Source organism: Toxotes jaculatrix, chromosome 18 (genome assembly GCF_017976425.1).
Source record: "Toxotes jaculatrix isolate fToxJac2 chromosome 18, fToxJac2.pri, whole genome shotgun sequence".
NCBI lineage: Eukaryota > Metazoa > Chordata > Actinopteri > Toxotidae > Toxotes > Toxotes jaculatrix.
This window is the reverse complement of record NC_054411.1, coordinates 643,902-655,597: the sequence shown is the minus strand read 5'-3', so window position 1 is coordinate 655,597 and position 11,696 is coordinate 643,902.

The window sequence follows — 11,696 nt, the reverse complement described above, 5'->3', positions numbered from 1 at the left end:
GTTTTTTAGGCTGATTTCAGTATTTTCAAACTCTTACTTAAAGTTGGCTATGCTCAGACCAACACATCAAATGAGCAAATAATTATGAACCTATATGTGCTAGTAAATTCCAAGAACATTTCCTATAAAGGAATATATTCTAAAAATTCAGAAAAGGAAATATTCTCTTGTCATGAGGTTTTGACAAAACCAAAGACGGACAAGTCAGAATTTTACCGCCACAATAACAAAAAGACAGAGTGGGCCAGGTGAGTGGGAACCAGAGGAAACCATTTCAGCTGCTAACCTACCGATTGCCCATCTCCTCTGATTGGTGGATGCAGGTCCAGTATCTTGAGGCAGCCAATCAGAGGCTGGAGCATCAGATCCAGGAGGAGCTGGACACAAAGTGTCCAACAGACCTGAGAGAGCTGGACAGACACCTGAGGACAGTGTCTCTGCTGCAGGACCAGGTGAGCTCACCAACACTGTCGACTCTCAGACGCTACAGTTACAATAAGATCATATGAAATAAACAAACAAATAAATGAACAAAGAAACACAAATAAATAAATAAAATACAATAAAATTAAATAATGTAAAAATATGAAACAAAATAAAGTAATAAAGTAAATAAAAAAACTAAATTAAACTGAAACTAATTTCAACTAAAGCCAAAGAAAACTGCAAAATATGTAAAATACAACAAAACAATAGAAATAGAAACAATAGAAAACAAACAACAATTAATAAATATTAAGTTAAATTAAATTAAAAGTTATATAAAAATCAAATGAAATATAATAAAAATAGAAACCCACATTAAATAAAGCTGAGCAGAATAGAAAAACTAAACAAAAATGAAAAACACTCAAATCAAATGAAATTAAATGAAAACACAGATAATGAAGTAAAGAGATTTAAACCACATGAATTTTTTACAGTTCAACAATAAAAGATGCTTCTGCACATAATGGACAGTATAAAACTCTTCAGGCTTCAGGTCTCAGGATCCGGTTTCAGGTTGGGACTCGTCAGGAAGCTGTGAATCTGTTTAAAGGTGAGACGGGTCGAAACAAGTCGGAGACGTCAGACGTCGAACCTGAACTTCGGTTCGCAGGTTTTATCTGTGAAGAGTTTCAGGAGCTTCAGGTCCTGAAGTCGCTGCTGGTCTCAGTTCAGTTTCTGAGGATGTGAAAAATAAATATTCAAATCAAATCAAATCAAGACTATAGTTACACAGCTGTCTCTGCTGCTGATGAAGTTTTTCTAAAAACAACATCAAACCTCTCTCTCTCTCTCTCCCCCTCTCCCTCCCTCCCTCTCTCCCTCTCTCTCTCTCTCTCCCTCTCTCTCTCCCTCTCCCTCTCCCTCTCTCCCCCTCTCTCTCTCTCTCCCCCTCTCTCTCTCTCTCTCTCTCTCTCTCTCTCTCTCACAGATCAGTGAATGTCTCTCGGCCCAGGCTCAGGTGAAGCTGCAGCTGCTCGGTGCAGAGCTCACAGTCTTTGACTTCAGTGCCAGGTAGACCCACACACGCTTTTAACACGGCATGGCACTCATACAGAGCATGTGCAGACATATGCCATCATCCCTTACTGTGTGAACAGGTGTGAAAAGGAGCGTGAGCATCGTGGTCGACTGGAGGTGGAGCTTAGCGACCTGAGGATGCTGGAGGAGGAGCTAAAGGTCCACAGACTGCCAGAGCTGAGGAGTCTGCTGAACGATAAAACACGACAACTGAAGGAGCTGCAGACACAACACCAACAGGTAGGACAAAAAAATCGCACCTGGATTTTTCAGACATACCACCTACAGCCAAGTCATGCTTCCTGTTTACCTGTGTAGGATATGCAGGGTCTCCTCGCCCAGGTGACAGAGGGCATTGCTGTAGAGATGCAGAGAGCAAAGTCATCAGACCTGGTCCAGCAGCTGGACGACCTGAGACAGACGAGTGTGATGCTGTTTGACAAAAGCCAGACTGAGTGCTGGCTCAGCACCCACGTACACAAACACCCACAGAGCGCTCTTATTCTGAAAGAAAGTGTGAGTGGAAATGATTTAAGTAGTTTTTTTTTAAACTATGTAAACAACATTTGATCAGGTGTGTTGTGTTCAGGTGTCAGTGTTGAGTCGTCTGGAGGTGAACTCTGACCTTCCAGAGGTGGTACAGGCCGAGCTGGTGAGGCTGAGGAGGACTGCAGCCAGTCTGGAGGAAGAGCTGACACGACTGCAGACCCAGGTTAGATACGACCACCACGTTCTCCAAAATCCTCACACTGTAAAGGCAGATATTCATTCTGTCGTTATCCTACGCTGAAGAACACCTGAGCACTGGCAGCCTGAGTGTAAGGCTGGTGTCGGTGTATGACACTGACCTTTAAACTTGTTTAAACTGAAGGTGCTGCATTTTTCATTCCACCACCAGATGGTGCCGAATTCTACAGATAGTGGCTTTAAAGAGAAAGACATTATGCATTTTCTCACCAGTTCAGACTCAACACTTGAAATTTTTTTGCATGAAAACATGGATTTTATACGTCAGTGAAGGATGATCACATCAGTTCTCTGCATGAAAGACTCTTTATCATGCGGTTATATCCACCAGTTCAACCCTAATATGTACTTATATAGAAACTGTGACCAGTTTACAGGTGTATCTGGGCCTTTTTCAATCAGTGCAGATTTAATTTTTAATGTTTGAAATACAGATCTTGTTGTTTAGTTTAAAGTTCTCAATAAAGCTCCAAAAGAAGGACTAACCACAACACTAACATGCAGCATCATGTGACTTTCTCTCTGTGCAGAACATCCTGTTGGAGGACTCTGCTTTGGAACAGACTGAGTCCTTCTCCTCGCAGCTGGTTGTTCTGCAGGAGAGAGCGAACAGTCGGTGCAGAGACCTGGACTCAGTGCTGCAGGCTGCAGCTCAGCAGGCTGCAGACCATCAGGCCCTGCTGGACATCAAGAACAAGCTGGAGACTGAGATACAAGACTACAGAAGGCTGCTGGACGGACTGAGTCAAGAGGGGTATCAGACTGACTCCTTCCACAACTCTGAAAACATGAGAGCAGAAGCTCCTCCTGAAAGGACCAGGAGGGAATCCATCCATGTGGCTCAGGTTAGCCAGGGTTTGCACAAAGGAGCTGTCATCAAAGCTTCTAAGATGGACACAAATCCTGGAACGACAGGAATGACCACGCTGGTTCCTGACACACAGTCCACCAGGAGAGCTGGTATTAAAACTAAACCAGAGCCCTTTACTTCCAAACAAACTACTAAAGAGGCAGGTTCACAGAATCATCAAACAGGGACCCACTTTCAAACAGAGATCACCCAAACCATTCCTAATGTAGAAACAGAAATAAAGCAAGGACCACATTTTGTAACACAGACCAGCACAACTGATCCCGTAAAACAAACTGCTGCAGAGTTAAAGAAAGCGACTATGATTTTAGCTCAGATGAATCACACTGAGGGCTGCATTCAAGCTAACAAACAAGGATCTGCACAGGTTGTGTCTTTAAAGTTGGAGTCAGCATCAGAAACTGTCGGGGATAGAGATGAAGTTGCCCTTACACCATTGGAATCTTCTGGATCCCACCATCATAGGCCTGAGGGGGCTCAGGGTGAAGTCTCCAGTGAAGTGGCCCTGATGGATGGCAAGGATGTAGAACACCAAGTAAAGAAGGAAGACAAAGACAGAAGAGAAGTAGAAAGTGCTTTGCTTGCCCTAAGATTCAATCAGAATTCAGAATCATCTGACTCATCTAACAAAAAAACTAACAAAGCCAAGCAGGATGTAGATACAGGGTCCACCACTGCAACTCCTTCATCTGGTGTCCCAGTCAGCAACAACAACCTTGAAGGTAAAACTGCAAGGTCAGAGATTCTGAAGACAATAGAATTAGAAATGAATGCAGAGAAGGTAGTCGACGGTTTTGAGGATGCCAATGAGGTAAAGGTGGCTCCAACTGAGTCGGTCAGTCTAGCAGGTTCAGAAGCATTATTGAGTACCACAGAGTCAAAGATGTCTTCAAGTCTAACAGATTCTGGTGTGGATTTGAGTTCCCCTGACCAGAGTCCAAGAGTAATGGATGTATTCCTGAGCCCAACAAAAACATTTGCCAACATGAGTCCAGAAACATGTCTGAGCTCAATCGAGACAGAGGTGTTAATCAGCATGACTGATCAAGTATTTTATCCAGTTCATATGTTAGAAGACAACATTAAAAGTTCACATTTGCTTCTGAGTCCGAATGACCAAGAAATATATCTCTGTCACAATGACTCAGATAAGTGTTTGAGTCCAGTTGAGACTAAGGGGTGCCTGAGTCCAAATGGTGAAGAAGAAGACGAGGAAGCATGCCTGAGTCTGACTGAGGCAGATTCACATGTGAGACCAGTTGAGAAATACATTCTCTCAACAAAAGAGGAAGGTCAGTCCTTATCGCTTAGTAGAGAACAAGCTTTGCCAATAGAGGGCAGAAATGGAGTCCCCATTTCAGTGAAAGATGAGGAGAGTTTGTGTTTTGGATCATATGAAGATAAAGAAGGAAGTGGAGGTTCTCTTACTCCTCCAAACATAAATTCTAGACCAACCAGCCCATGGAGCGACCTTCCGCTAAGCAGCAGTCTCGGAAGCTTTAAGTTCAGAGGTCCTGACAAAGAAGAACAGCTTGGTTTTGGAGGCCTGCATGAGAAACATGTAAGCGATACAGGAAGTCCTGGAGACGGGTGCAAAGACATGAGCAGCATTGCAGGTAACAGGGATGTTCAGAGTCCAGGTGAGAGTCCAGACTCAAAAGACCCAAAAGAGACAGCCAAAATGAACACTGGTGTGGCTAGTAATTCAGGAGGTATGGCTGCTAGCAACAGTGATGTGACTAGTGATCTTGCAGCTAGTTTTAGTGGCACAGCTGCTAATTCATCAGGTACAGTCTGTAGTAATGTAGGAGCTGCTGCCACAGCAGGAGAACAGGGAAGATTCAGCCGTGACAGCAGAGAGTGGATGGTTTATGGCGGCAGTCTGGGAAACACAAGAATGAGCGTACCCAGCACAGGGTGTGAAGGAAACCCGTCAGTGGCCACAGACCCTGTGACAGGGAGGTTTGGTAGTACAGGAAGTGGGGGTTGGATGGTTTATGGAGGCAGTCTTAGACATAAAAGCAGTGTGGATGCTGGCAGCTTACCCAGCGAAGGGAACAAAGGCAGCCAGTCAGTGGCCACAGACCTTGTGACAAACCCATCAAAAAAAGGGAGATTCAGCAGTAGAGGTGGTGGAGAGTGGATGGTTTATGGAGGCAGTCTTAGACGTAAGAGCAGCGTGGACAAGGGTGATAGCTTACCCAGCACAGGGAGTGAAGAGAGCCTGTCAGTGGTTGCACAACTGGCAACGAGCCCGCCAGAAAAAGGAAGATTTGGCAGCAGAGGAAGTGGAGAGTGGAGAGTTTATGGTGGGAGTACTGGATGTATTAGCAGCCTGGCTGGCAGCAATAGCTTACCCAATGCAGAGAGTGAAGAAAGTCCATCAGTGGCCACACAACTAGCAACGAGCCCACCAGCTGCTCAGGGAGGAGGAAGGTTTGGCAGTGGGGGGAGCGGGGAGTGGAGAGTTTATGGTGGGGGCACAGGACGTTTGAGTAGAGTTGGTAGCACAGACAGGGTCAGTGCTAATAATGACTATGTGATCAGTCCGCCAAGTAGCTACGCAGGTAGTGGACGAAGACTTAGTAGTGCTGGAAGCAGTGGCAGGCTTAGCTCAAGTAGTGTTGTCAGGCGTAGTAGCAGTGTAGGAAGCACTGGTAGTGGTGGTAGACTGATTAGCATCTCTGGGAGAGTGGCTAGCACTGGCAGTGGAGAAGGGAAACCTGTTTACAGCTCAGCTGTGGGACGCAGGAGCAGTGTAGGGAGTGCAGGGCGATCAGGAGGAGGCAGGACGCCCAGCAGTCAAAGAGCTCCAAGCCCTGGGGGGAGGATGAGAGTGGGTGGGAGCAGCGGTGGGTGGCTGAGCAGTTCAGCAGCAGGTGAGAATCGTATTAGCAGCACTGGGAGTGGATCTAAATCCAGCAGCTCAAGTAGCAATGACAGAATCAGTAGCCGAGCTGGCTCCTCTGGGTCAGGGAGGACCAACAGCACGGGGGGGAGGGTCATCAGCAGCAGTGACCGGCCAATCAGGAGCACTGGCAGCGGAGCTGGAGCCAACACGGAGAGAATCAGCGTATGTAAGATGGCGGCACTGACGATCTCAGCGGCGGGAAGAGAGAGAAGTCAGGAGAGACAAAGACAAGCTCAGAGGTCACAACAACAACAACAACAACAACAAGCTGCAGGTGAGAACAGGCTGTTTACAACAACAACAACAACAGTAATGTCAGTGCCAGAGACAAAAACATACCAGTCAGTACATTGATGCAGTTTGGGTTTCAGGTTAATCTGCTCTCCATCCTCCCTTGCAGCTACCTGTCCTCTCGTCCATCACTGGTTGACCACTGGCGTCGGAGTTACGAGCACTGATCCTGATGGCCTTGATGACATCATGCATCTCTGATTGGCTAACAAATATAATGTTCTAAGATTACTGTGTTCACATTTAGTTTATAGTCAACATTCCTCGTAAAACACCTGCACACATACACGAGTAACGAGAAAAAGCAGTTTGATTCCAAACTTCTTCTTCTTCTGAATAAACAGACATGAATACAAATACACTGTAAAATGATCATGCTGAGCTGGTTACATACCGTTTTTGTTTTAAATTCTAGTAATGCATTGTGTTTGTTTCAAATTTAAAATACTGTTTAAAGCTGTTTTTCAGACATTCAGGAGAAAATCAGATTGTAGTGTTTCCATATCATCTGCATCACAAACACTGCACAGTTTAGTTATTTGTTTTGTCTTAAAGAGACTCTGGTACAGAATCAGAAGTTCAGTTTCCTTTTGACTTGTTGGAAAATCTATCTGAGAACATTTTAATTTGTGTGGCGTTGCCCTTTAAAGGTTCCTGGTTTTATATCTGGTTTACAGTCGGTGTTTTGGTGTCTCTGCATCAGATAATAATTCATCTTCTTCAGTTTTCATCTGTCTGTGTGTGTTTTACATGATCCAGCTCTGTGGTGTTTGGTTTTCCTCTTTGTGTCTCACTGTTGGTTTCTGTCTTTAATATTCGACCTATTTTGCACATTTAAATCTGAAAATAAAACGGATAAAAACCTCTGTCCTCTTTGCCATGTATTTGAACAACATGAAACATCATAAAACTAATCTCAGTCTGCTGAAACGTCAGATCTAGGAATGCAGCAGGAACGTAGTTTTACTCAGGAAAGTCCTGCATTTAAAGACAAACTCATCAGTGACACTTTCAGAAAACTGAGATTCTGAAAAAGATCATTTCAATAAATAAATAACAGCCATGTTTTGATCAGTCATGAGGCTCATTCTTTGGGGCTGAACCGTCTGATCAGCAGGTGGCAGCAGAGTCAAAATGGTCTCAAACTCGAGTCTCATGTAAAAAATAACAGATGAATTTTTGACAAAATATTTAATCAATAATATGACTTCATCAGTTTTTCCTGTCACTGATTCAAAAAAAGACAAAAGGTCGGACAAATATTCAGCAAAGTTTTGTTCAGTTTGATCCTTTAGCTGCTGATGAATCTTCATCAGATTCGGAATCAAAGAGTCTGTTAGTGAATGGATGTTTCTTCTCTTCTCTTTGAGATTTAAACAAAATTACAGCTGACAACACATCTGAGCCAATAGAATCAGGTAAACAGTGCAGTTACATCCATCAGGGCTCAGTGAATGTGAAGTGGGAGGTGAAGTCTTCTGCCAGCGGAGCCCTCTGGAAAGAAAAAGAAAGTGTGAGTTAAATTCTACAGTTGGTCTTTAGGGGGCAGTGAACCACAGTGGCTTTATGTGTCTTGATGTTTCCATGGTGATGTCAGCTGCAGGTCAGTACTGCTGTTCTCTTTAAACCCTGTTTTATAGCTCACTGTATATTTTGGTACAGTAGTCCAACTGTCCCAGTAACAGCAGCTGAATCAGCTGTGATCAGCTCCTGTCTGCAGTGAACACATGCATGAACAGACTCGTCTCACTGGATCACTGTGACACTGAAGGAAGCTTAAAAACAGTAGGATTCTCAGTGGAGTTCTGCAGCTTCTTTTCCTCTGATTTCTAAGTGGGTTTCTGATCAAGATCAGGATCTTTATTTACCATTTGTACACAAACACTCAGTCTGGGCACATAAGAATTCTTGTGCATTTCTCAGGACTAAAAACTTTAATAAATATTGTAGAAAATGTAGAAAATAGAAAAAATACACTCCATAAAATAAAATAAACAAAAAATGCACTCTGTTCACACAGTGATGCCACAGTGAAGCTACGTATTTCACATGCAGGGAAACAGAGAAACCTCAGTAAGGTAGTTGTAATAATAAAAGTCCTTATTACTCCTAGGAATCTGCCGTCAGCCTGACTGTGGCGGGAAAGAAGCTGCTGTGGAAAGAGTTGTTCTGGAGGTTTATTCTGCAGCGACATCAGAAACCTCATGGTGTAAAAGCATCAGTCTGTGTTTTAAGGCTTAAATAAAAGATGAATATCAGTCGTGTCAGTCATTGGCAGCAGCTGCAGCGCAGTAGTAACTGGTTTCGTAATCACGTCTTTAAATTGATCCGGTGTTTCATCTTTTTTCACCGATAGAATTTAACTGACTTTCACAGCGTGTCACAACGGATCAATCAATCACTGATCAATGATTTACACCCCTCCACTGCAGCCTCTCCTTCCTTAGATATGTAAAGGTCAAAGGTCACACACAGCCTGCAGAGATAAACATCTCAGCAGGAACAAGGTGTGTCTCCGAAGGCTCTCTCTCTCTCTCTCACAGTTTCACTGAGTAAATTCCTCTGGGTGACAGTAACTTACTGTGCACGACAACACAACACGACACAAATTTACAAAACAAACCGACGTTAACAAGCTCTGGACTGTGCCAAAAGCATGAATTAGGTAAAGGATGGTCCAGGAGAAGCACCTTCCCTCTGACCAGCCCTGATCACAGCTGCCACTCACAGACTTACAGCTCATTCGACTCAGGAACCTTCTCAAGCAAACCCTCAGCCTGCCACCCAGCTGCCAGGTGGTGGTCCAGGTGCATTGTGGGTACCATATGCACCATGTTTTGAGAAGGAAGACGATTATCTCTGGTGCTGCATCAGTTTTTATGTTGTTTTCTGTGAGCTGCAGCAGCTCAGCTGTGATTGTGATGACAGGCAGGTGTGGTTTGACTGGCAGCACATACTGAAACTGGTCTGTCCTCCCAGTATCGACTGACTCTGCTTCCACTGGTTTCACGCAGCTGCTATTTCTTTGATTTTTACACCAGAGCTGTTCAGTTCAGTTCAGCTGCATTTGTCCACTCACATCAACAGATAAACAAAGTAAAAGCTTAAAAATGAGTAAAAAATAGACTCATTAATAGATATAAACGTCCACTAAACACACAAGCTGTGGTATGAGGAGCTGAGAGGATGGACAGCAGAGGAGACAGAGGCAGGTGAAGCACAGCGCTGAGGGCAGGTGTGAGAATTCACCTGTGCTCATCCGTCTGTGCGACTCTGTTCAAGCTGCTCTGCTGCAGGTGATTACGACAGAACATGAGGAGGACAAGACAAAGAAAACCAAACGGACACGTGACAACTGTGAAAGAACAAAGGGACAAAAGACGTGTTGTGGAGTCAGTTTATACAAGTGTGTGTTTCACACTGTTGGTCTGGAAAGAAATATGTATATAATAATACTCTATGTGTGATAATGATAATTATAGAAGTGGTAACTGACTCTGTGCTTCCTGTTAATGTGGCAAAGCAGCAGCATGAAATGGGAAACAGTAACGTGGAACTCCACACCTCAGCAGAACCGGAGCTGACCGACACGGCGACATTTCCACAATCTGCATGGAAGAGAAGAACGGAACCGACCAACAAGTTCAAAGACATTCAGTTAAAACATGAGGACGAGACGCTGCAGACAGATCCCACAGGAGCAGGAGGAGCGTCCAGTGAATGAGTGAATGAGTGAGTGAACTCTCACCAGTTCAACGCTGAAGAGTTCTGAAAATATAACAGAGAGGTTCTCTGACTTTAGACACAGTGAACTGATGAAAACACACTGAAATCAACAAATACAACATTATACTCAGAGTAGGGCACCAGCCCCGAGCTGTTACACAACCACATACCTTCCACTGGGAGAATGTGTGTGTGTGTGTGTGTGTGTGTGTGTGTGTGTGTGTGTGTGTGTGTGTGTGTATGTGTGTGTGTGTGTGTGTGGGGGGGGGGGGGGTGTGTTCATGCATATATGAACCTGACTGAATTACTGCTGGTATTTCCCAGAGGCCTGTTGGAACAGAGCCTTCAGTATGTGAAGTGTGAAAAACATCAAGGAAATATTTTCTTTCACACACACGCATGCACGCACGCACACACACACGCACGCACGCACGCACGCACACACACACGCACGCACATGCACACACACACACACACACCTGTACTGTAACCCTAACCCTTGACCAAAGTGTCCTCATTAGGGAAGGTCTGTGCTGATTTTGGTCCTCAGACATGAACACTGTCTGCAGCAGAGTAACACATTCATTCACTGATCCTGAAAACACTTATGTGCTCAGGTCTGGATAAATGTCAGCTGGAACAGAGAGCGGTTCGGGTTTGATTCCATGTTCTAACTGTATTACAGCTTATTAAGCTTGTCAGGGTGATGGGTGTGTCACTGGCCTGGCAACAGTCACTGAGGTTAAAACAAGCAGCAGTGATTGAATCAAGACAGATCAATGCAGAGATTAAAGACAGTTATGAAACAAATTCTTTCATGATAACGTGTGTGTGTGTGTGTGTGTGTGTGTGAGAGAGAGAGAGAGTGTAGAGGGTTAAGAAAAAAACTTGTTGACAGATGATTTCTTTTTGTATTTTCTGTTTTTCAGTCTTGAATAAAAATGATCTGCATCACATCATCGTCCATCGCGTGTGTTTTAAAACAGAACCACACATTTTCTACCGTTTCCACTAAACAATGAGAAACATGCATGTTTGTAGTGTTGGGTGGGGTGGGGGGGGGGGGGGTCACGCTGAAACAACAATACAGTCTCCCCAGGATAAACAAACCCAGACTATTTCAATAGAGGTGTCCACATAGTTATGGCCATATGGGATACTTGCTGTCAGAACTTCATCAGTTTTACAGACAAACAGGACTGAGACATGTTTGTATTTCTAGCTAGTGAAAAACAGGCTTCCCTAAAATTCAGGAAAAATTGAGTGGAGTTTGGTGAAAAGACGCCAGCCTCTAAACCTGTGGTTTTATAATGTACAGTGTTGACAGATTTCACTGATTTCAATTAAATTTGGTAAAAATTAAATGGAGTATGGTGGAAAAATGCAGACTCTTTGCAGAGTGTGTGATACAACACAACAGATTCCCATCAGCTTCAGAGAGCAGAGACCAGCAGCATATCTGCTGTCAGGTCTTTGTGTGTCTGTGTGTGAGGCGCAGCAGCAGAGTAACACATAGCAGCCGTACATTTAGAAACCAGTACATCTTGTTCAGTGCTTTTCTTCTGCCGTTTCTCCGGCTTCGCTTCCTCAAATCAAACCATGAAAAACAGTGTAATTACTGCGCTGCAGCCTGAAGCAGATCAG